General features: G+C 31.8%; 1 protein-coding gene across 1 annotated transcript in view; it reads left to right on the forward strand.

The window, feature by feature from the left end:
* LOC148624727 (26S proteasome non-ATPase regulatory subunit 1-like) overlaps window positions 1-24,008 on the forward strand; it is a 153,749-nt gene that overhangs the window by 79,462 nt on the left and 50,279 nt on the right. The window lies entirely within an intron of this gene.

The following is a 24,008-nucleotide window of genomic DNA, read 5'->3' on the forward strand; positions in this document are numbered from 1 at the left end:
TTTCTAGATCTTTGATTAATTAGTAATCATTCAAAAACCTTAAGTGGTTTATTCTTAGCTCTCATGGATATAAGTTAAAACCACAAATTCTTTCGTTTAAAACATAAGGTACAGTGCACTGACTCAGTTTTCATTTATGTATTTAAAACATGTGTAAACTGTTTGAAGATGATAATGAAGAGCTCAGGACAACCTTCTGTGATAGCACACCAACCCACTCCCAATGTTCATCAAATCTTCACAGCTGCCAGAGCATCAATAGTCCAATCAGTGATCAGCATTCTCTGATGATTTGGATCAATAAATTGTTTATATGTGGAATTGTTATTTAGTTTTTTAATGAACCGAATAAGATGTTAATTGATTCTCAAATGTTAGGAATTAACACAAGGTAATAGATAATTAGCGTTGGTGGAATTACCAGATTGTTCTTTCCAGAATGTCTCTGTTTAGACAAAACATCCCAATTACTGAACAAAATATGAGAAAATTATGGTGTAAATTGTTATTAATGATGTATCAAAATATAAGTATTATGATTAATGAATGTTGTTTTCTACAGTATTGGTATATTTTTCCATATTTAAGACATTTTTCCTTTTTTGTTGTAAGTAGTTTTACACTACTGATGACCTGTATAATTAAGATACTTTTCCCAGAATGTACCAGGATGTTAGAACTTGATAAATTACAAGAGAAATGTGTTATAAATCTAGTTCTTAAATTGTAAGGGTAATCATAATATATTTCTTTTGTGATTTTGAATGTATAAGAAAAATCTTTGTATTATTGTTACTTAGGATCATACCATTCTGTGCAATTTTTGCAGTTCCATATTTGGTATAAGTAGAAACTCAATTCAGTATGCAGTATTTTTTGTCATCATTAATTATACATAAAAAAAATCCTTAGATAAGTCGAAGTGGACGATAAGTCAAGGCTGAAAAAAAAAATATTGACTTATAGTCCAGAAAATATGGTAACTGTGTACTACTGACTTTACCATTTTGTCTGTTTTTGTTGAGATGTCTAATCAATGAATTAAGATATAGTATTGTATAGTTTCGTTCTGTACTAGACAAAAATATTTATTTCATATTCAATTGCATTGATGAACTCAAAGAAAAACAATTACAGTCGAACTTCACTCGCTCGAACTCAGATGGCTCGAACACCCAGGATTTCTCTAACACATTTCAAAGTACCATAATTTTCTCCTATATAATCAATATAAATAACCTTGGATTTCTAGAACTTTGATTTCTCGAACACTCAAACTGACTAGTTGGTCCGTTCAGTAATAAATCTTAGAGAATAACCCTCACTAACTCGAACTCTTAAGCCATTTTGTTAGTTTGGGTAATAAAAGGTTTGAAAAACTGAAACTATATCATTAATCTGTGTCATTTTCATTAATAAGAGGTAATATTTATGTCATCACCAAGGTAGTTTTGATCTTAATATAACACTGATTGAAGTTCGAGAATGTTCCAAAGTCGGTATGATGAAGGCATGAAAGAAAATTGGATGAAAACAAATTATTGACTAAGGAACTCGAACTCTGAACATTTTTAAAAGTGAACACAGCATTTTTCATGTCCACAAATCAACATAATCTTCTGAAAGTAAATGAAAAAGATCCACACAACTTCGTAGGAAGTAACCAATTTCTAATGATGAAGTCGAACTCGGACCGGCATCGAAAAAAATGTGGAAATATACGAACTTCAATTTCTTGAACACATTTCAATGGTCCCTTGGAGTTCAAGCTACCGAGGTTTGACTGTACTTCAATGGCAGTAAAATATGTCTTCTTACCACAATACAGTGAATTTAGAAGTATTGAAGATTAATGATTCTTTTCTGCTTTTTGTAAAGTGAATGAATATAAATACAAGGTTCAAAAGGGAATAATCACTAGTTAAGCTTACAGATGAGTTAACCAATCTGACCTTTGTTGACCTCTAGGTAATAGAGTGGGCCTTTATTATGGTTAGAGTAATCTCCCCTGATTACCTGAAACCTGCTGTTTTTCTCTCTTCTGCTTTATCTTTGTTTTATTTCATTATCTGACAAGGTTTCTGCATTCTGCCTAATTTGTGAATTATGATAGCATCTTTGATGTTATTTATAGAAAGTAAAAGGCCTTGTCACTTTGGTCAAGGTTGTATATGTAATAATAAAGTAATATTCCAGTCACAGTTTGAGATTGCAGTTTGTTTACCAATGTTTAAAAATCATAACATGCTTTTGATGTAAATAGTTCTGGTGTGTTTGTGGCCATTATTTCACATTTAGAATTTGATTTAGTTTTGACTTTTCAGGAAGGGTTGTAAAATCTAAAATATGGAAGTAATCTTCTGCTAATCACATGGTGTAAATATGGAAAAAGTCTACTCAGGACTTGAGATGTCACCAACTTATGATAAGTGATATCTCTGTCAAAAAGCCTCTCTAAATTAATAGTTACACCTGCCTCACATTCAGACGTACAAGATCATTGCCTCTATCTGCCAGTCATTGCTTGAATTACATTGTATGAATAAATTGAGTCTAGTCAGAAACTTTTGCACTCTTGAAATGGTCACATGGTCATTTTAATTAAAAAAAAAAAGTTGAAAATAGAGCCATATATACATACCAAATTGTGACAGGTAAAGAGTAGTTTGGCAATGATTTGGAATAAAGGCATTACAGGTTGGTTGATAAATTATGCTGGCAAATAAAATTTGTCTCTGTTGTCAGACATGGAAATAAGCAATAAACTGATGGTTTAATTGTTGAAGCAGCTGAATAATAATGACGAAAAGTCTGAAATCAATTCACATATTAAACTGAAGGACTTAGCTATAGGAAACAATTAACTGAGCGGATCACAAAAAGTAGTTTCCAACCAAGGCTATATAGTCCAAGATTTAGTTTAGAAATAAGCTGTGCATTGAGTTTTTTAGTACTCAGCACATATTAATTTTCATATTTATATTTTTGTTTACATGAAGGATAGTATAAAACATTAAATTTTTGTGGAAGTTTTAGTTTGTGTTATACCACACTTGAAAACCAGCAGTGCATGCTTGTCTGCCTCTGTGTAAGTCTATCCCAAGTTCTAATCTGCAATTTCCCTCAAAACACTGAATTGAATTTTATAAAACTTTCACCATTGTGCTCATTTTTTTTCTGTCTGAATTATTATTGGGGTTTCTTATATTGTTTCTAGGGAGGGGATATTACAAAGTGAGCTTTTCTCACAGTTTTTCGAAGAAAGTGTCCTTTTGTGAACATTTAAAGCAGTCTTGGGTATTTTCTTTGAAGAATGGTACAATTTGAGGAATGGTTTCAAATTTTAAACTGTCTGAAAGAAGAATGATCCCAGAAATCTTTGGAAATACATGTGAAAGATTGCAGCAATAGATTTGGGATTTGTTATGATTTTTTTGCTGTTTCTTTGTCAAAGGTGTAACATACAGGATGAGTGAAGCTTTGTATGATTGGTTCAACATGCCTTCTTTTTATAGGCAAAAGTTGTGTTAAGATAAACTCAGATTTAGGCCAACTAAATTTAATAGCTAGATTTTCTTCCAGGGGTCCACAAAAAAGTTGAGTGGTTGGGAGGATTTTATTTTTTTGTCCTGTAACTTGTCTAGAATTACAAGATGCATATGGAATTGTCATCTTAGACCGTTAAACAATTAAAACATACATAGAGATCTTCTTTCATATATATGTATTAATATTAAACCGTATGTGTTATGATCCTTCTGTATTTAGACCAGCAACAACTTTAAACATAGTATACACCATTTTTATTGCAAGGAAGTGTAATAAACACTCTAAAACCTATATCACACCAGATGTAGACATGTAAAAAATCTGGATATGTAAATTTGAAAAAAAAATATACACAAAATTGGGGCAAGGATGAAAATCTAACAGTTAATTTTGATTGGCCTTATTGTCGCAAAATATGTAAAACGAAGAGGGATTTGGTAAATATAACGAAGAGACAACAATCCCCATCAGGATGAATAATGTCAGCTCACGGCCATAATTGGTTCTTCAAAGAAAACCCTCATACCACGTGGCAGGCTGCAGCTACCCCCAAAAACAACATTATACACAGTTACAGCCAAATAGTTGCCCTTTATTTAGACTCAAGCAACATAAAAGCAAACTGAAATTGAAAACCAAACAATACATACAGAGGCCAGGAACTCATGACTTTGGACAGGCACAAAAAATGTGACAGTGTTAAAATACTTTGCCTTGATCACATCCCTCCCCTAATTTGGGAAAAAAATACTACACAATTAAGTACACCTAAAAACCAGTTCAAAAAGATCTGAGTCACTTGTTAAAACAGAAATAAAGAAATGGTCTTCTTCATTGATCATATTTTCTGGTTTTAATTGGAATTCAAGGACAAAACAATCTGATCAATGAAGAAGACCATTTCTGTTTTAACAAGTGACTCGGACCTTTTTGAACTGGTTTTTAGGTGTATTTAATTGTGTAATATTTTTGTGAGCCTTCATGTGAAATTCATGTTAACCATGATTCACATCCATTACATGTAAACAATATTTGCCTATGTCACTTATTGTGTAATGTTGTTAATAAAAATAGACTCCATCTTCTTTAACTCAGTTATTATTATGTTTCACCATAACCATTTCTATTTGTACTTCTGCTTGGTTTTATTGATATCTATCATGTCTTCTCAGACTTATAAGTTGACAATCTACTGGTATGTGAGTTTACAGAAGGAACAAGTGTTTTTATTCTTTAAAATTTGCTGGATCCTTTACATATACTGGTAATGTTGTCATTCTAGTCGCCAGTCCCTGATTTCATATAAAAGAATCTACAAACTCAGATTTACCAATAATTATAGGATGATCAAAATCCATTGTTTTAGTTGTTGCTTTTGTAGACTTTACTTTCTTTCATTGGTTAAATGCAGTTTTTTTATTCAAATTTGAACAGGTATTTTTCTTGGAATTTAAATGGAAGATAAATAACTTCCTTGATTTGTGATGTTTAAATAAAACGAATATTTGATAGCATTGGCTTGTACTTGCCTCCTAACAAAATAGTTTCTAGGCCTAAAAGTGAAAAAAAAAAAAATGATGAATGTGCTTAATAAATGCGATTAATTTGGATCATGCCTGGGGAATTTTTTATTCAGTGATGGATGCATCAATGCATTATCCTTCCTCTCTAGCCCCGTGGACACCAGTATTTTTATCAAATTAATTACCACTTAAGAATTGTAACCAGTTTTATTTTTAAAGTTTTTAGTTCATTTTTCAATTGTCACTATATCCACTGAATGGTTCTTCATCGATTTTCAATTAGGCAATGTGAATTGCCTGTTAAGACTTTTGTACTATTTGTTTAACGATTTTTTTCTGCCTACAGATTTATGCTGTCTTAATTGGATGCTATGGCAGTCTCTTTTATCAATGTGTCATACATGTATTTTTCTTCTTTTTATTGCTTAAAAGTGCATTCTTTGCTTCGTGAAATAGTTTGCACTTTTCTCAACTCAACTTAAGAGAATATCTTTATTGATATGAAAAGTAACTTAAAAGTTCTTGTGTTTTTTCTCCTTGTAATTTTACAATTTTGCAATGAAATAATATGTTAAAATCTTTTTTCAAACCGTGTATTTGTTTTCTGTTTTGGAAGATTTACTTCTACAAGTATTTGAAGTGGTATAATAGAACTAAGGAGTAGATGCTCACATTGTGTCTACCTAAAATTGCTACAGAACTGCTATACATATCAAACAAATCATTTTTAAATGCAAGCGTACAATGTTCTTGCTTTAGCCTTTTGGGTATGACACCTTCTTTGTAGGGTGGCAGTTTTAAAGGAGTTAATATAATTTGACTGAAAAGTTTTATTTGTGAGTTAGCTCCCTTTGTAAATAATGTTTTGTGTCATTTTTTTTATAAATGACGTTTTGATTCGGGCTATTCTCCTTTTCTGATAAGCAACTATACTCGGCGTCACATAAATAACATACTGTTAAAATTTGAATAAAAATATTTTCTACGACTTTATTGAGACCTACCGTCGTTTAAATTGTCTTAAATGACTTGCTTATTCGTTTAGCCAAACGGCTTCTCCCTGAACAAGTCGCTTTTAGCTTAAATCATGCGTAACAAATCCTTACAGGAAAATCCCATACTAATATCCGCCATGTTGGTTTCTACGGGACGATTTGTTTACAAACGAAGTTCGTAAGTTCCCGTCGAACTCTGGTGACAATCGTCTGTTTGATTAACTTCTCGGTATTGTACGTTGTTCGCGTAAAATAAATCCGAGATATCCGAAATGACGCCGAAATGCATTCTGGGTTCTTCGGTTTTTGGACAAACCATTTAAACGTAAACAACATCGACCATTTAAACGTAAACAACATCTCCTAGCAACCCGATCACTGTAAACATGGCCGACTTTTTACAATGTAAATATTGGCACCGAGAATTAAAATCTGACTGGAATTTAACGATTCAATGTTTAGGGAGAAGCCATTTGGCTAAACGAATGAGCAAGTCATTTAAGACAATTTAAACGACGGTAGGTGTCAAGAAAGTCGTAGAAAATATTTTTATTCAAATTTTAACAGTATGTTATTTATGTGAGGCCGAGTATACACAGTATACATATAATAGCCGAAGTTTCAAAAGCTATTGTGATGTAATAAATTAAGTCTTAATATCCCCGTTTTGAAGGAGAAGGGTTTTCTGTTTTACCCTTGTCTGTCTGTCCCTCTGTCAACCACACTTTTTTCATATCAGTTTTCTCTACAGCAATAATCACATTCCTTTGAGATTATTACACATGTGTTTTATTGGTGCCCCATGCCGTAGACTTTGATTATGGACTTGTACTACAATAAGCTCCATGATGATGATGGTTTACACTTGATCATATGATATTAATATAAAATTTCCTTTGTAACTACTTGTCACAATCACCTAATATTTTATCACAATCTTCATATAGGTGTGCCATACCTGAGATTTGATTTTAGGCTTGTGTACTTAATATTTTAACAATACATTAAAGTTGAGATCCTGGGGTATCACTAATAGGCATTGGGTCTCAGATTTCTGGTTTATTCCTTGTTGAATTGTGAATAATGTACTGAGTTGGCATTGCTAAAATTGTTATTTATCTGTCACGATTTATTGTTTTCTTTACATATGTATGTATATGCACTGAATGCCTGATTTGATATTGTGCAAATTCATATCAAAACACATTGATATTCATGCAGAAAATCTTTTTATCCATTTTGGTTAATGGCATATGAACAATAGTGTTTTGATGCTTTATAATCATGCTTTTAGGCCATTCATCCCATGTGATGTTTAGAGATGAGACAACAATTTCAACTCTCTCTCAGTTCTAATTAGTCACTTAGAGCTACAGAGCTAGTATGTTGATTTCTGCTCAAGAGGTACACCAATTAGTCACTTAGAGTTGATGTTTGATTTTGTAGTGTTTAGTGATTAGCGATTGAGGGGGTGGATGAGGTTAATATACATCAATCGGTAAAGTCATTTCCTCCTGTATGGTTTATTCATTCATAATACATTTGATCCTTTAAGTAAGGTTTGATGTGGTAGAATGTCTACATAATTTGTATGTGGATCGTGTCTTATACATTAAATGCTTAGGATGGTACCTGTATGAAGCACCTGTTCTAGTTAGGGAAAACTTTTTGTGTAAATGATTTGAAATGTGTGGGTACTTGTCTTGTTAGGCCACTCATAAGTTATTACTTGTTTCTCTGACATTTTGAAGAAAAAAAGTGAGAATAAGTTATACTGTTTTTAGCAAACAATTTCAATTTCAAATGAATTTCAAGAAATTTTTAAAAAGAAGTGACAAGCTTTAATTAAAAAAAATGAAATTATCATTTAAGTTTCTGGTGCTAGCTTTTCCTCCAAGACAAGTAAAATAATTATATGGCCTTTGTTTCTCAGAGTATTTGTATTTTGCACCTGCTCATGGCTCTTTAACTATTTTCAGTTTTTGATTTGCCATACCTACCATGTCTTTTACAAAGCCTCTCCACAGCTGCTATTCCTGTTGTCTTGTGTTTTGATTTTCAGTACTTACAAACTTTTTTCCAACGTATTTCCATATGCAGCTGTTACAGTTGTATTGTGTTTTAAGTAGCAGTTCTTATGTGACTTATCTAAGACCCTTTCGCTCAAGTTGTTTGTTATTCCATAGTAATATTGATTCTGCTAAGTATAGGCATCTGAAAGCTCATATATGTAGGGCTTTGTATCTCAGCTGTTTAGTGTACTTATATGTACATGTGTTTTCACATATTGATATTGTTTTTCAAGTTTGAATTGGGCTTGGTAAGAACTTGTTTGATATGTGATGGTCTTTTAAGAGGTTATGATAGGGTAATCTTTGGGATTGATAATAGGTATAGAATTATGTGGTATATAAATTTGAATTACAGGTCTTTATTAAAATCAGGCAGGTACTTAAATAACTGATATACATTGAAAATTAATTGTAACATTGTATTTTTTTCACTGCCAAAATACACTCAATACTCCATAGATATGATCTTTATAAGATTAATGTGCAGATCCACAATGGTGAAGAGGGTTTTAACCATTTGAAAATTGTTCGAAATGTCCAACAAAATTTTCCTACCATTATTTCCTGTATAGCCTCTTCAGAATGGTCTCTTTTCTTTAGGGTTAGAGATACCTAGTTCTCACTTTGACTAGTACTTAAGTCCTTGGTTATTGTTAATATTAGACATTTTGATTTGGTTCAATTTAGGTATACTTAGATCATGTTTGGATGACTTATATATTGTTTTATTCAAACATACAAAGTTCATAGAGTAAACAGATTTTTTATACCCCAATGAGAAGAAGGGAATATACTGTTTTATCAAGTGTCTGTCTGTCTGTTGTACACTTTTTTTCATAACAGTTTTCTCTGGAATGAATTGTCACAGCCACTCAATATTTTGACACAAGCTTTATTTTACGTGTTCTATATTAAAGGATTTGATTTTTGGTGTGAACAGAATCTTCCTGGAGTTGGTGTGCAACAGTATTACAGACATAGTTCTCCCATTTTTAGCAAAAGTACACTTTTTCAGATCCAGATTTTACCTCTACTTTCTTGTTTATGTCTATGTTTACTTCAGATTTCATGAATTTCTGCTTTTTTTATTGGTTTCCTAGAAAAGAATATTTCACTGTTTATACATATAGAAAACCATGGGTACTATAAAGAGCTGAATGTCTGTTTACATTGAAAAAATCTTAAACAAAGACCTCTTACTTCTTATAATATGTTATTATTCAGGTGAAAGGTCAACAAATATTTTAAGTATTGTTATGAATTTCTAATACTTTCCCTTTTGTTTCTACTCCAAAGTAGTTGTCAGGATCAATGCAGGTTCTTTTGGAGGAAAACCATGTGGATAGTGAAATAGCTTTAAGTGCAGAATTCACATTTCTTGTCTAGTCCTTAGTAATTGGTATAAAATCTCCTTTCTAATGGGATGCAGTGACAGTGTAATGTCACTAAACTCACATTACTTGTCAGAGGTTGCAAGGAATAGGGTCATTTTGCGGCTAACAAGGAATCATGGGACTTAAGTGGCCTGCATTGATTATAGTAGCTTATAAAGAAGATTACAATGTTTATAATGACAGGATATTAAATAATGTATAGTCATTTGTTTGTAACAAATGGTCTGTAATTTCTATCCTCTCTGAAAATAATGCATTAGCTGGTATCATGAATTGTGCAATTTATTGATGAAATAAATCATATTTTATTGTGGTGGGTTACATAGCAAATATTGGAAAGATTTTTGTCTTTCTTTATTGATAGTGTCATTGAGTACTAAGGTTGATTGCATGATTATATTATCTCAGTTGGTGCAAAAAGGCTTTCCTATTTAGAGGGAATGTCAACAAGTATCTTAAAATAGAAGTGGCTTGTTTCTGAAATTGCAAGAAATATTTAGTTACAGAGGAGTAGTACTATATTACAATGTAGCAAATATCATAAGCACTTGATTTTGACAGAGTGGTTTTCAGTGAACAATGTCATAGAGTATTTATCAGTAGGTAGGTAGATATCAGCAAAAACATGCCAAAGCACGAACAATGGGACAATTCAAATAAGTCAAAGTTCAAAAACATGGCCAGAACGTGAAAACAGGAAACAGAGACAGTCTACATACACAAAGTAGGTAGTTCTAATGCAACATTTGTTGGAATGTCAGGTCCTCTCAAACTTCTGAACATTGGTATTTAGTAGGGCGTGATATGTTACTGTGCATATAACAAGAAAATTTTGATCCCTCCAATTTTGTTGGGAGTTGTGTCCCTATGAAGTAAGTTCCTTGTAATGCATTTCTGAAACAACTTAAAGTGAAACTCCTCCACAGTCAAAGGTGACCATATTGTTTTTACTTGCAAAGTTTGAAAGTACATAGAAAGCTGTCTGAACATAAAAAAAACAACAAAATATTTCATAAACGACTTTGAAATGAAAATAGCCAGTAATATGTGATCTGTAAAGATCTGGGTTTTTTCATGTTTTTATTTCTTTATTTTCAGGTAAGAAAATATTTTTGATAAGACATTAGTGTGGTATGTACAATTATACTTGAATTAAAGTAAAATCTTAAGAAGCAAAGTTGGTATTAGTTTATGCATCTGTGTGTATGGTATAGTGATTGAATGCTATAATACTTAAGGAGGTAGACCTAGGGTAAGGGACACAACTCTTAAAAATCATTGGAACGTTTGTATGCAGCATTTTACATCAATCTTATTTAAGCATCTAATTAATTTGGATTCATTTTATTCTGCTTCAAATGAATGCTTGATAGCTTTTGGTGAAATTGAATATAATACAAACATATCACTGATTCCATGAGTTATGTCCCTTACCCTAGGTCTACCTCCTTAAACAAGCAACTTCAGAATTAAACATTTAATACATGATTTTTCAAATGTTGATGGTTTTTACTGTAACTAAGGTAAATCTATAGTTATATTAGGGCTTTGTCATCTGTCCACCTTCTATAAACAGGTTGAAAATAGGGGTCAGGTGTGTGTAGTGACTAAGTTTTTTTTTTATTGTATGTAATCTGTTAATCATTTAATCAGGAAAAGACAGAAAACTTTTGTTTATATAGTCTTAACAATACATATCAGAACATGTTTTTATTTGTATAGCTAATTGTGATTTCCTATACTGTCCCCTCTTTTTAATTAGGTAACTATGACAACAATAGAATAGGTCTATTTTAGGTCTCATTAACCACTTCTAACATTTCCATTATTTTGCATGTTAAAAAAAAAAACACTTTCAAAATTTCACTGTGAATTCCCTGGACAAATGATGCATACTATAGCAAAGATTGTGAATTAAGCCTTTCAAAATCACTATACTTATGGTATGATAATGGCCCTTCCACCAAGAACTAGTAAGTTAGGCTGATTATATCTAAAAAAACTGGGATTAACTTTTCAGCATTGTACTGGAAGCCCATATGAGGATATACATTCTTGTAGTCCTTTATAATATTGAACATAGTATTACCAAGATATTTTCAGGCAGATATTACAGACTATGATCCAATTCAGCATATTGAAGAATACAATTGCTTTCAGTTACCTGTACTAAGAACTATAAATATATAACATGTTTTTGTACCTGTATCAAATTTTCGGTGAACAAAAAATTGTAAGCGTAAAACTAGTTGCAAGTTTTAACTTCACAACTTGTGACCTATTATACACTTTTTTGAAACAGGGCACTGGTGTTTTTCCACAGCTTGACATTGACCTTGACTGAACATTATATATGTTTGTTACATCAATGTTCAAATTTTTTTCAAGTCTGCCAGTCTAAAGGTTTTACTTTGATAATGGAACTGAATGAGATATGATATAAGTTTTAATTTATTACATTAGTTCTGATAAGCCTTATGCTATTTATAACATATATTCAAAATTTGTGTTGTTTCAAGCTAGTAATAGTTGCTATTTAATGACAAGTAGTCTGTAGTGGATCAGCTGAACGGCATGTTGTTTACATAAAATTGAGCTTGTCATAAATGCTCTTCATTTAGTCATGTTACAGATTAAAACTTGATTACATAATTCTTAGTTTATTTTAAATTCACTTGCACATTATCCTTAAAATTGAATTGATCATATTTATATTTTGTACATATTGACTGTTGATGTGTTGTCTAATGTAACATTTTGTCATAGTATTGATTTTTGAGATTCTGGCAGGCATGTGAGGTTGATATTTCAAACAGAGTACTGTTATATTACCCAATATTCATGAACCCTTTTATGGTATAGTGTGACATTCAAAATTTACTATAACTAAAACATTGAATTTCAAAAATGATCATGTTTCATTTTTGCTTCATACTTGGTTAATTGCATGTCAGCAGTATTTGTATCATCATGCATTGAAAATATTGTTGTAACGATTTTTTCGTATTATTATTTTCATCAGAATATCATTTTGTCTCTGACAGTTTCACTTTAATGTTCCTCTGTCTTTCAGTCTGTCTGTCGTTACACAATATGTGTAATAATTTTCAAAATGTTCCAGTTTTTTTAGCTTACCTGGCTGAAGGCCATGTGAGCTATTGCCATCACTTGGTGTCCGTCGTCGTCATAGTTAACAATTTTTCAAAACTCTCCTCTGAAACTACTTGACCATAGTTCCTGCATAGAACTGGTGTGGGGATTTTTAATCTGTTGAAAAACATGGCTGCTGTTACTAAAAATAGAACATAGGGGGTCAGACAGTAGTTTTTCACATATATCTCCAAAATGGTTAGGTTTAGCCAAATTGTGACAGGGTAAAAGTGTTCAGCATGATGCGATTTATCTGCGGTCAAATTTTCATTTTAATCAATTAAGGTCTCACTAACCACTTCTAACGTTTCCATTACTTTACATGTTAAAAAAGTAATTTTCAAAGTCTCACTGTGAATTCCCAGGACAAATGACATCTTAAAGTTGCATACCGTTGGGAAGCTTGGAAAGTAAGGCTTCCAAAATTATTATGCTAATGGTACGATGATAGTAGAAATTTTTCACAAAATTTACTTGAATAAATAATACTGAAAATCCACATTTTTACCTGTTCTGCTAACTGACAGCATGGAGGCAAATTACTCACACATGTAAACAATATTCATACACTTTTGTAATTAATTACATATATGATTTTAAAGTACACATTCTTAGCTTTATTTTGACTACTTTTAATCATAATACACACAAATAATGCACTTACAATGCATATGTCTAGGTTCAGTGTGTTTTTGGTACTACATAGGGGGGGTGGCCGTTGGACCCGGAAGTGGTTAGTGAGACCTAAGCCATGTTGGAGTTGTTGCCCTTTTTCGACATTTTTTGCTATTTTTGATGTTATTTCTTTCAAAAATCTTCTTCTCTGACACTACTTGACTAATAGGAACCAAACTTGGTATGAATGTTCCTTGGGGTATCCTGCATAGAACTGATGTGGGGATTTTTGATCCGTCGAAAAACATGGCCACCGTTTTTAAAAATAGAACATAGGGATCAGACAGTAGTTTTTCACATATATCTCCAAAACAGTTAGGTTTAGCCCATTCTTAAAGGGGTAAAAGTGTTTAGCATGATGAGATCTATATGCAGTTAAATTTTCATTTTAATCTATTAAGCCATGTTGGAGTTGTTGCCCTTTTTCAAAGTTTTTTGCTATTTTTGATGTTATTTCTTTCAAAAATTTTCTCCTCTGACACTAGTTTGCCAATTGAAACAAAACTCAGTATAAGTGTTTCTTGGGGTATCCTGCATAGAATTGAAGTGGGGTTTTTTGATCCATCGAAAAACATGGCCACTGTTACTAAAAATAGAACATAGGGGTCAGACAGTAGTTTTTCGCATATATCTCCAAAACCATTAGGTTTAGCCAAATTCTTTCAATAGCTGATATGATCCTTATATTTAGGACTACAAAAGTCTTCAGGCATAAAATTTGTCTTTCTTATAAGAGTTATTGCCCTTGACAGGGGAAAATGACAGTTTTTTTGTTTTTTTTTTTTACAGTTTTCAGCCAATGTCTTGAAAACTATGATAGATTTAGACTTTCATTTACTGAAATGATCCTTATGATAAGTTCTATCATAGTTTTCTTGAGTCAAAATTGTTGGGCAACTTCTTGTTTAATTTGTTGCCCTTGTAAGGCAAAATTCAACCAGGTGAGCGATTCAAGCTCCTGGGAGCCTCTAGTTTCTTTTTTTTTTCTGTACAAAGTTGTATGAAGTAGGACATTGTTATTAAAATTTTTTCTGTCTGCATTTCCATTCGATTTATACTGTGAACCCTGATTGTCTGTGACCAGGGTATTTCTGAATCCTGGTAAAGCTGACATCTCTATGTACGTGTATCAATATAACAAACAATCTGGTGCCTGTGGCTTTTGGTGGTATTGCAGTAAGAAAGATAACTCTAACTTGATTTCTATACACAATATTAGTATGACAGGTAGGCTTGAATAGTTTCCCTTGCCACATAGTTCAAGTAAAAACCTGAGCATTACAACTTTTTATTGCTCATTTTCAGGAAAGAAATGATTATTTCAAAATTTCCTTGCTATAGTTAATTTTATGAAGTTATGGAAGGTATGCACTATTTTAGCTAAATGAACTACGAAAAACAGGCACTATGACCTCTCTTTACTGGATTTAATTTTTGACTTGTTTGAATTGGTAATTTAATGACTTCAGTTGGATATAGTCTGTCCTTCAGGAGTGACCTCTGACCTTATTTTTGATCCCTAACTCTGACCCACATCATGCATCTACAAATTTAACCCAAGCCTCATATTATTAACCTCATTGACTATGACCCAAATCAAGGCATGATATTTCCTATTTCCTAGTGATATGGTTTCATTGAACATCATGCAAGACTTTCTCAGACAGCCAATTTACTCTAAGAATGTAGGGGGTTATTTATTTTCCCTGGTTATAATGGAAAATAAACAGACCAATGGTGATAGATTATAGCCTATTGATGAAGTCTACCAACCACATATTCTTTATAGATTGCAAACAGGTGGAAAAATTGGCCAGATGGAACTAATGTCTACAATTTTGGCAAATACTATTAGATGGAATTGTTTTATCAAGATGTGAAATTCATTTCAGTATAACCAAAATGTTACTTTTAAATTTTTTTTTCCAAATTTGTATGGCATCTGGCATGTTTGAGATTAACTTGCATTTTTTATTGTGTTTGAATTGAATTGCTCATTTTATTTATTTCTCCTATATTTTCTGTCTGTCTGTTTTCTGGGTTCCTTTTTTTGCTTGTTTTTTAGTTCAATGCAGAAGTTTAAGCAACAACAATGAAATTAATATATGTTTACAAGGACAAAATGAAAATAAAACATTTTTTTCCTTATAGAGGGTCTTAGTGAATGATATGCCTACATAATTTGACTTTTTCATATACTGTCAAGCTTATGTTTTACCATAATGCAAGGTTAGCTTGAAAAGTAAGGTTACGTAACATGCCCACAAATTCCCTCCCAAAATTGATTTTGTAGTGAAATACTGAAAATTTAAATTACCTCAGTGGATATAAAAAAGATCAACTTTTCAGTGCAAATATATTTAATTTTGAAAGATATAATCACTAACAAATTTTACAATTGGTGCCATTATATCCCATCTTTATTTATAAACTTATCCTATTGTTATAAGCAGATAAACAACCTTGGATTTGTAGGTCATTTACCTGCAAAACTGTTTTGAAGGGTTTAGGATGTTCTGTAGTACATTTTTATGATACTAAAGTTCCTGCACAGTCGGGGATCATAATATAAATGATAATTTTGGAAATTGAACACATAAGTTGTATCTTATATTGATGGAGGTTAATGTGAAATGCCATTACATAGTTCAAAATATTTTACCTATAAAGATAATTTCTCAGTTCCCCCTTCATTGCTAGTTCTATTATCTGAATTGTGTTACTTGGTAAACACTGGTAATTAAATGAAACATGGGATGGAATTTATCTTATCAATGCTAATCATCTTCAACTCTGGGTCTTTGATCTGAAAATTTCTATTATTTCAGAATTGAAGAGCTCACTTAAGTAAGAGAAAAGTCCTTGTCAGAAAAAGACATGCATCCCAATAAAAAATTTATTTACTTATTATGAGAACGTTTTATATATTTTCTACCTCTTTCATAAGTACCTAATGGGTGATTATATATATTTAGCAAGTTCACAAGGTTAATGTACAATGAAGGACAAGGTCATGATTGGAAAAATAGGGTTCAAAATAACACTTAATAGATTAAGTAATTTCTCCAGTATTTTGTTGGTTCAAATTTTATTTGGCATAACAAACAGATTAAGATTGTGGTTTAATGTAATAAAATTAGCACTTGGGTATACCTACAGATCCTAAAAATGATGATACAAAGAAAAAACTTCATATAGAAATCTACTGAATTCCCTGCTCTCAAAAACTTCCTATAGAAATAGATCTACTGAATTCCCTGCTCTTTGATTTTATGTCACTTTTCTTTTTCATGTTCTTTTTAGTATAAAAAATTGAAGCCAAAAAAAAAAAATAATTTTTTTTTAAATATTGATATATTTATTTTAGATGGCATGATAAATACAAAAAGAGCTGATGAAAAACTTATTATCATCTATTAAGGTGTTAAAAAACTAATTTTATTACTAAATAGAACCTGCAATTTTGGCATCACAATTTGAACAAGATATTAGAGAAAAAAAGTGATCAAATAAAAGAAATACTCTAAATTTTGGCATCACCAATTTCTTTATTTCAATGAAAAGCATAATATCGTGATAAAAAGTATATTTGTTTGATAATAAGTTTCACTGTGTTACATGGATGTTATCTTAATGAGTATCATTATTGAACATTGGAAAATTTTCTGCTGTAAATATGTCAGAGCTGTATCTAATTTCACAAGTTTCTAATGATTCTTGATTTCCTCTGATGTGTGACTGTCAGCATTGAGATAAAATTATGATAAAATTATTTTATTTATTTTATTTTGTGATATTTGTTTTTATTTATTATGATCTATCATAGTGTAGAATGTCTGGTACAAAGTGTTGGGTGGTAGTGATTGAATTTGTTGTCAGTCGTTTTGTTCACTTTGTTGGCTACAAAGTTAAACTACTGTAAAGTGTGTATGTATCATTAACATCATATGTTGGCCTTACATGGTGGCCATTGTTTATGTAAAGTGATTTTTTTTTTTGGTTTGCTCTAGCTCTAGCACCTTGCCGAACTTACTTCTTTGATTACAAAGTTTCAAGGAAGTGAGTAGCCTGAATTAGGATTTTTTGAAGGGATCAGGATTTTTTAAAAACACGCAATGATGATGTTAAGGAGATAGTGTTGGTCTTCTCATGTTTAAATAATAATCATCTAATGAATTACCTTAGGCAGTTAAGTGGACAAATTCAACTCTTTATAACACATATTGTACCATTTTGTATTGTGTTGACCACTCATGATTAGATAAAACCACATGTGCAAATAAATGAAGCACCAATATGCAAATGAGGATGGTACATAGAAAATCTATCAGCCATAGATGAAAATATTTGAATGAACATTATGCAAATGACCGTAAAAGGAAAATCCATCCACCAATGACAATGATGTTGAGACTAACATAGCTTATCAAACAATTGGAATTGAAGGTTGTGACAAAGTTTAATCATGCCACTGGCCAGTGTGTACGTTTGACCTGGATGCCAAGACAAAAATTGATTTTATCTAGTAACCACCAAATGATTTCCAAAAAACTTCAAAGAAATGTAGTTCAATACAAAGATGAATTTATTTACCTATAATATAGATAAGCAAAATTGTACAAAAATATCATCTGCTCCCTTAACCATCTATGATTATTTAGACAGTCAGTAGATCTGTTGTAGGGATTCAGCTGATGCTTCACCCTCCAACAGAATTTACTGACTGTCTAAATAACCATAGACAGTCACCTGAGAGTATATAACTTGTATTTAAATACATGAAAATACCAAATGATTGGTAGAAAAGAGTAATCAAGGGAACCAAGGTTATAGTGGTAATCAAAAGAATGTAATCCAGGGACAAAGACCAGACATGGAAAACAGACATACACAACAGAGAATATAAAGTAACTAAAATCATACATACAAAGTAACAAAAGCAAATGAGCAACTCGGACTCCACTAAAAACTGGGAGCATGGACCAGGTGCACCGGTAGGGTAAGCGTCCTCTGCTTTTCTAGAAACACCCGCCCAGTTGCTCATAAAAAGTCAAGTCCGAGGTAGACAAACGAGGAAAGGAAAATGTGACCCATTGAATAAATCAGTTTTCATGGTGCAGATGGAAACACCATAACAATCCATGAGTTCATGATGACGACCGTAAAAACTTCTGTAGTGATGACTTCAGTCTTGTAGCAACATAACCCTGTTGAAGAAGCCTATTTGTTAGAGTTCTAGTGCGATACAAAAAGTCTGTGTAGTTTCGGCAAGCTCTGGCATAACGTATGAGTTATGATATGAACACTCCATACGCAAGTGCTGAAGGGATATTGCCACAGATGAAAGGAAAGTTGACAATTCTGAATGAAAAGTCATGATGTTTATCGTAAAGTTTGGTCAGTAGTTTTCCTTTACCATCAATTTCTTAGTGTAGGTCAAGATATGAGGCTGACTTAACAGTGTCTGTAGTATCCTTTATTTCAAGTTCTTTTGGGTAGATGTGATGTATCAAATCCCCGAAATTAGGATTGTTTAAAGATAATACAAAGGAATATTAAACTTCCTTCTCATTCATCCAGTTAAATACCTCAGCAAGTTCTTTAATCAAGGGAAGACCAACTGTATTACCTGAACACCATCATTGTTTGCACTGTAAAACAGTTTTATTTTACTGCTCACATTATACATACTTTTACTAGTATCTTGTTTGATATAATGAATTCATCTTTTAACAACTTGATTTGCATTGATTGATTAATTGATTAACTGGTCAATAAAAAATCCACGAAACACTTAAGTATCTTTAATAGCTATTTAAATTTTTTATAGGGATTATTTTGAACAGTTTTATGGTTGAAGAACTTTCTTATCTGTTTTTTTTTTCCATTAATTTTCTTTTTTGATAAGTTTTTATCAGTTTAAAGTGGTCAGTGCACCACTGTTCTAGGGACTTTCAAGGTAAGTGTAAAGTTGATAGGAAGAAAATTAACTTGTTTGAAATATGAACATTTGAAATGTTGGAATTATACTTGTAAGAAAATTATATCAAGTTATTGAAACTTCTGAATAATTTTGTGTTTATAAATAGGTGTTTTATTAATTTATCAATGAAAATTTCAATCATGCATTGGTTTTATCTGCAATTTAGTTACTAATGCTTATTTTAAAGAAATTTTATGATTTTTGCACCTAAAGAGGCTCAAGTGAAACATAGTTTCCTGTTGCTTTTATGGTCAGTACCAAGGTCACAGTGCAGTGAAACTAATATTGGATTTTAATGAAAAGAGGGAGGATGGGGATAAGCACATTTTTGTTTGCTTTGTGGGAAACCTTTCAAATAGATAGGAAGAAATCAGAAAGAGTAAGAAATAAATCTGTCTTTCACTTTTGATTGATATTCTATTTTGTTCATGTTTTTCTGCCATTTAGTGGGTGTTTTCTGAATGAGTTATCTTTGTTTCATCTGGCCAGTAGCATAAAAAAATTGCTTTTATCTTAAAGCTTTTCAAAAATTATGATTTGAAGCTAGATATTACCTCAAACACCAAGAAACATATAAGTAATAATTGTTATAAATGTTCCATGTCAGACATTAGTTATATTGTGTCATTTTCGATTTCCAATTTGTTTTTTTTTCCCAAAATCTATTCAAATATTAAAAGTGTGTTATTATACTAGCAGTTACTACATAATCTTTTTGTAATGCACTGTTGGCTTTTAGTAAGGGGTTCCTGCATTAATTAGCATAGTTGGTAATTAATTGCTATTGGTCTTATTAAATTTTAGTATAGATGCTAAGTTTCATTTTTTTGTCTTCTTGTCACCAAAAACTTACATAGATTTATTCCTATTATTTGTTCCATTCAGTCACTGCATGTAGTATCTAGCATCATTCCATTTAATTCTACTTTTTGTTCAGATGAGTATTCTGATCAGCCAATAAGGATTCAGTTTTCATGATTTTGAACGCATTTTTTTAAGGAAAAAGCATGGATTCAGAAAAGGTAATCGGAACAGTAGAATAGAATGTTGTTAGATCCTACATACAGTGATTGAATGGAACAACTTCATTAGATTGAGTTTCTTATTTTGTTTTAAAGCGCTATGAAAAATATTACACAGATTTCTTGTCCTTGGAAGCCAAAGTCATTTTTACTCTAAGGTCAACTTAAACTCTTATCGTTTTATATTGATTTGACCTTGAAGTTAATCCAGGAGGTATTAATAGGTAAAGTCTCTCAGTTTAAAAAAAAATGGTAATTACAGCTCTTCTGAAATTGGATTTATGTAAATTCTTGCATGTTTGAAAATTCGCTTTAGTTGGGTTCAATGGCCATGCTGCATGTATACATTCTTGTTCATTCCTTTCTCAAATATATAATTCTGCAATTGTCACATGGAGCATATGACACTTACATAATGAGTACATCCGGACATTTTTTTTCTATAGATTGATTTTTAAACTACTGCTACTAAAGTTTTGGATGGCTAATAGGAATCATCTTGTTTGTTTTTTACCTTGTAAGTACAAGTCCTCCTAAACGGTACAAGTAATAATATTATATCTTATGTATAGGTTAGGCATCATATGTCGATGTATATGAAGCACCATGGTTATTGTATATGAAGCACCATGGTTATTGCCATGTGGTTTTAAAGGAAAATAATCACATTGCGGTACATTATTGCAACTGGTGGGGAAGGGGGGATTACAAGTTCAATCACAACTGGAGGCTACTATGCCAGTGCAACCACAGTTCTAGCTTCCCTGGTATGCTTTTGAAAGGAAGATACTGGTAATCAAGTTTCGGGTATGTATTGCAAATGGGGGCTACTATGCTAGTGAACCACAGTTCTAGCTCCCTGGAATGCTTTTGTTCATTTTTTCTATGTAATCTGTTGTTTCTTAAATGTATTTTTGTCTTCTGACTTTAAAGTTTTGTTTCCTGGGTATCTTTGAAGTTGCTTTGAAAATAAATATTGTGATTTACATGTTACTCCACTGATAATGTTGTTTGTCAGCACCCTATAACCTATCCTCCTCTGCTGTTTATTGATTACTGAACCAATGATCTCTGACAAACAATTGATGTCAGTGATAATTCTTATCTTTGTCTTTGTCTATTTGTAATGCATGAATCTTGACCACAGCATTAAGGTATCATAATCTTGACCACAGCATTAAGGTATCATAATATTTATTATTTTGTTTGGTTTCCTGAAAAGAAATGTGCTTAATGTCTCAAGGTGGTTGTCTTGAGATGTTTATATCCCTGCTTGAAAGGATTGGGGATAGTGTTTACCCTTGTCTTTCTATCTGTCTTGTCTATTTGTGGGTGTATTTTCTTTGCTATCATTTGATATTTTGACACAAGCTGTATATTGCTATAATGTGGGTCTTGTTTTTAGGTGTGGACAACAAAACAAAAACTGGAAGACTTAGTTTATATTTTTATCATGTTCTTACATTTGATGTTGGGTTATCACTGGTGAAAATTGACTTAAAGATTTCTTGTGTTTTTTTCTCAATATATTTTGTAAGAGATTTTGTTTTGTGAACATTTTGTCTCCATATAAGGTTTAAAGACTGTACAGATTCTTAGAATATTTGATTGCTACTAAAATAAATGATGAAACTCAGAAAGAAGAATATTTCTTCTTGCAAATTGTTCTAAAGATCTTCAATAAATCATCTATACTCATCAATGAATGTTGGAAGAACTAAATTGTTGTTGTTTTTATTGTTTTATGACTTTACAGAGCATGTAAACATATTCAAAAGTACTGAAAAGAGTATTGTTAACTGCAGAAAATCTATAGTCATTATTGTGTTCCAGGCAATATTGTATATGATATCAGTAAATCTACAGTCATTATGGTGTTCCAGGCAATATCGTATATGATATCAGTAAATCTACAGTCTTTATTGTGTTCCAGGCAATATTGTATATGATATCAGTAATTCAAAGTCATTATTGTGTTCCAGGCAGTATTGTAATATGATGTCAGTAAATCTAAAGTCATTATTGTGTTCCAGGCAGTATTGTAATATGATATCAGTAAATCTACAGTCATTATTGTGTTCTAGGCAGTATTGTAATATGATATCAGTAAATCTACAGTCATTATTGTGTTCTAGGCAAAATTGTAGTATGATATCTGTAAATCTACAGTCATTATTGTGTTCTAGGCAAAATTGTAGTATGACATCTGTAAATCTACAGTCATTATTGTGTTCCAGGCAATTTTGTAATATGATATCAGTAAATCTACAGTCTTTATTGTGTTCTGGGCAATATTGTTATATGATATCAGTAAATCAACTGTTCACTAGTGTGATACTAATATCTTGAAGTGTTTCTCAAGTGTTTCACTTCTTTATGACTTGTATATCATACATCCAACATATATGTAATTTATTTCACTAAGGTTTACTAGTATTCCTGCCACATTTCTCTAGTGATTTACCAGTTTTGTTTCATGATGGTTTTTCTCTGTTTCATCATCGCTTATCATTGTTTCACTAATGTTTCACCAGTCATGTCAGCAAAGAATACTATCAAAGTTGGCACAATTTTAGATTGACCCAATACTCTTCTTCCTTCAATTATAACTTGAAACTGACTACTTTATTGAAGACATGTAGAACTATACAGCCTTCCACCATGTTATCATTCTGACATGATATAGTCTGTGATAAACCTTATCATTCATGTTTGCTGCAGTAGGGGGTGTGTAAAACACCTCTGTACAGATGCCACAAGTATTGATCATCATGTGAAGCAGTAATGTGTGTAGCCAAACTAATTTTTATAAGAAAAAAGTAAAACTCCCCAAGAAAGAAGACCAACTTGAAAATATCATGTATAACTCTGTATTGTCATCAAAAAGTAGTGTCAGTATAATTATTTTTTGATTTCAGATCCAAAAATACTTCAATGTACTTTGTGATCACTTTCTTTGCCATTAGTTCTGACTGGATATCAGAATACACTGTTAGTTCTCATACTTTTGAAGTCAAATTTAATTCAATATAATGCAGTCCCTGACTAAACCATACAATTATTGACAGATCAATAACTGATCATAGAACACAACTAAACCCAAAGTTTTTATGCTGTAACTTAGTAACTTTTACCATGACTGAATCACTTAGAATACTCATTGCTATCTTCCCAATCAGTTCTGACTAGAAACCAGTAGTGATATGACTTGATCACACTTGTTATCTTCTGTTGGATTCCTATGGTCAGTTGTTGGGTATGCTGTCAAGAACTATCATAAAATTGATTGATGACTACAGGATGAAGCTTTTTGTATGCTTTTTGGCTGCCTGGAATTTTTGAATGTACAAATTCAAAAATTTTGGTAAACTGCCCAGGTCAAAAACACAATTGGGCATAGGTCAAACTTTCAATGAGGATATATGACTTACAATAAATAGCAATCTCTTACTGGCCTCAGATACAAATTCTTATTTCACATTTTTTTTTTTTACATAGACTGTTTAGTAGAATTGTCACTTACAAACAGGAAGAATAAATAACAACTGCCCTAGATCCATACTTTAGCTAATACAAGTTCAGTGGGACCGATATTTCGGACTCTACTTGGTATTGTGAATTTTAGTCGTAGTTAACTTTGAAATC

This window comes from Perna viridis, chromosome 2 (assembly GCF_037379345.1).
Source record: "Perna viridis isolate PV_CMFRI_1.1 ecotype Kerala chromosome 2, ASM3737934v1, whole genome shotgun sequence".
Taxonomy (NCBI): domain Eukaryota; kingdom Metazoa; phylum Mollusca; class Bivalvia; order Mytilida; family Mytilidae; genus Perna; species Perna viridis.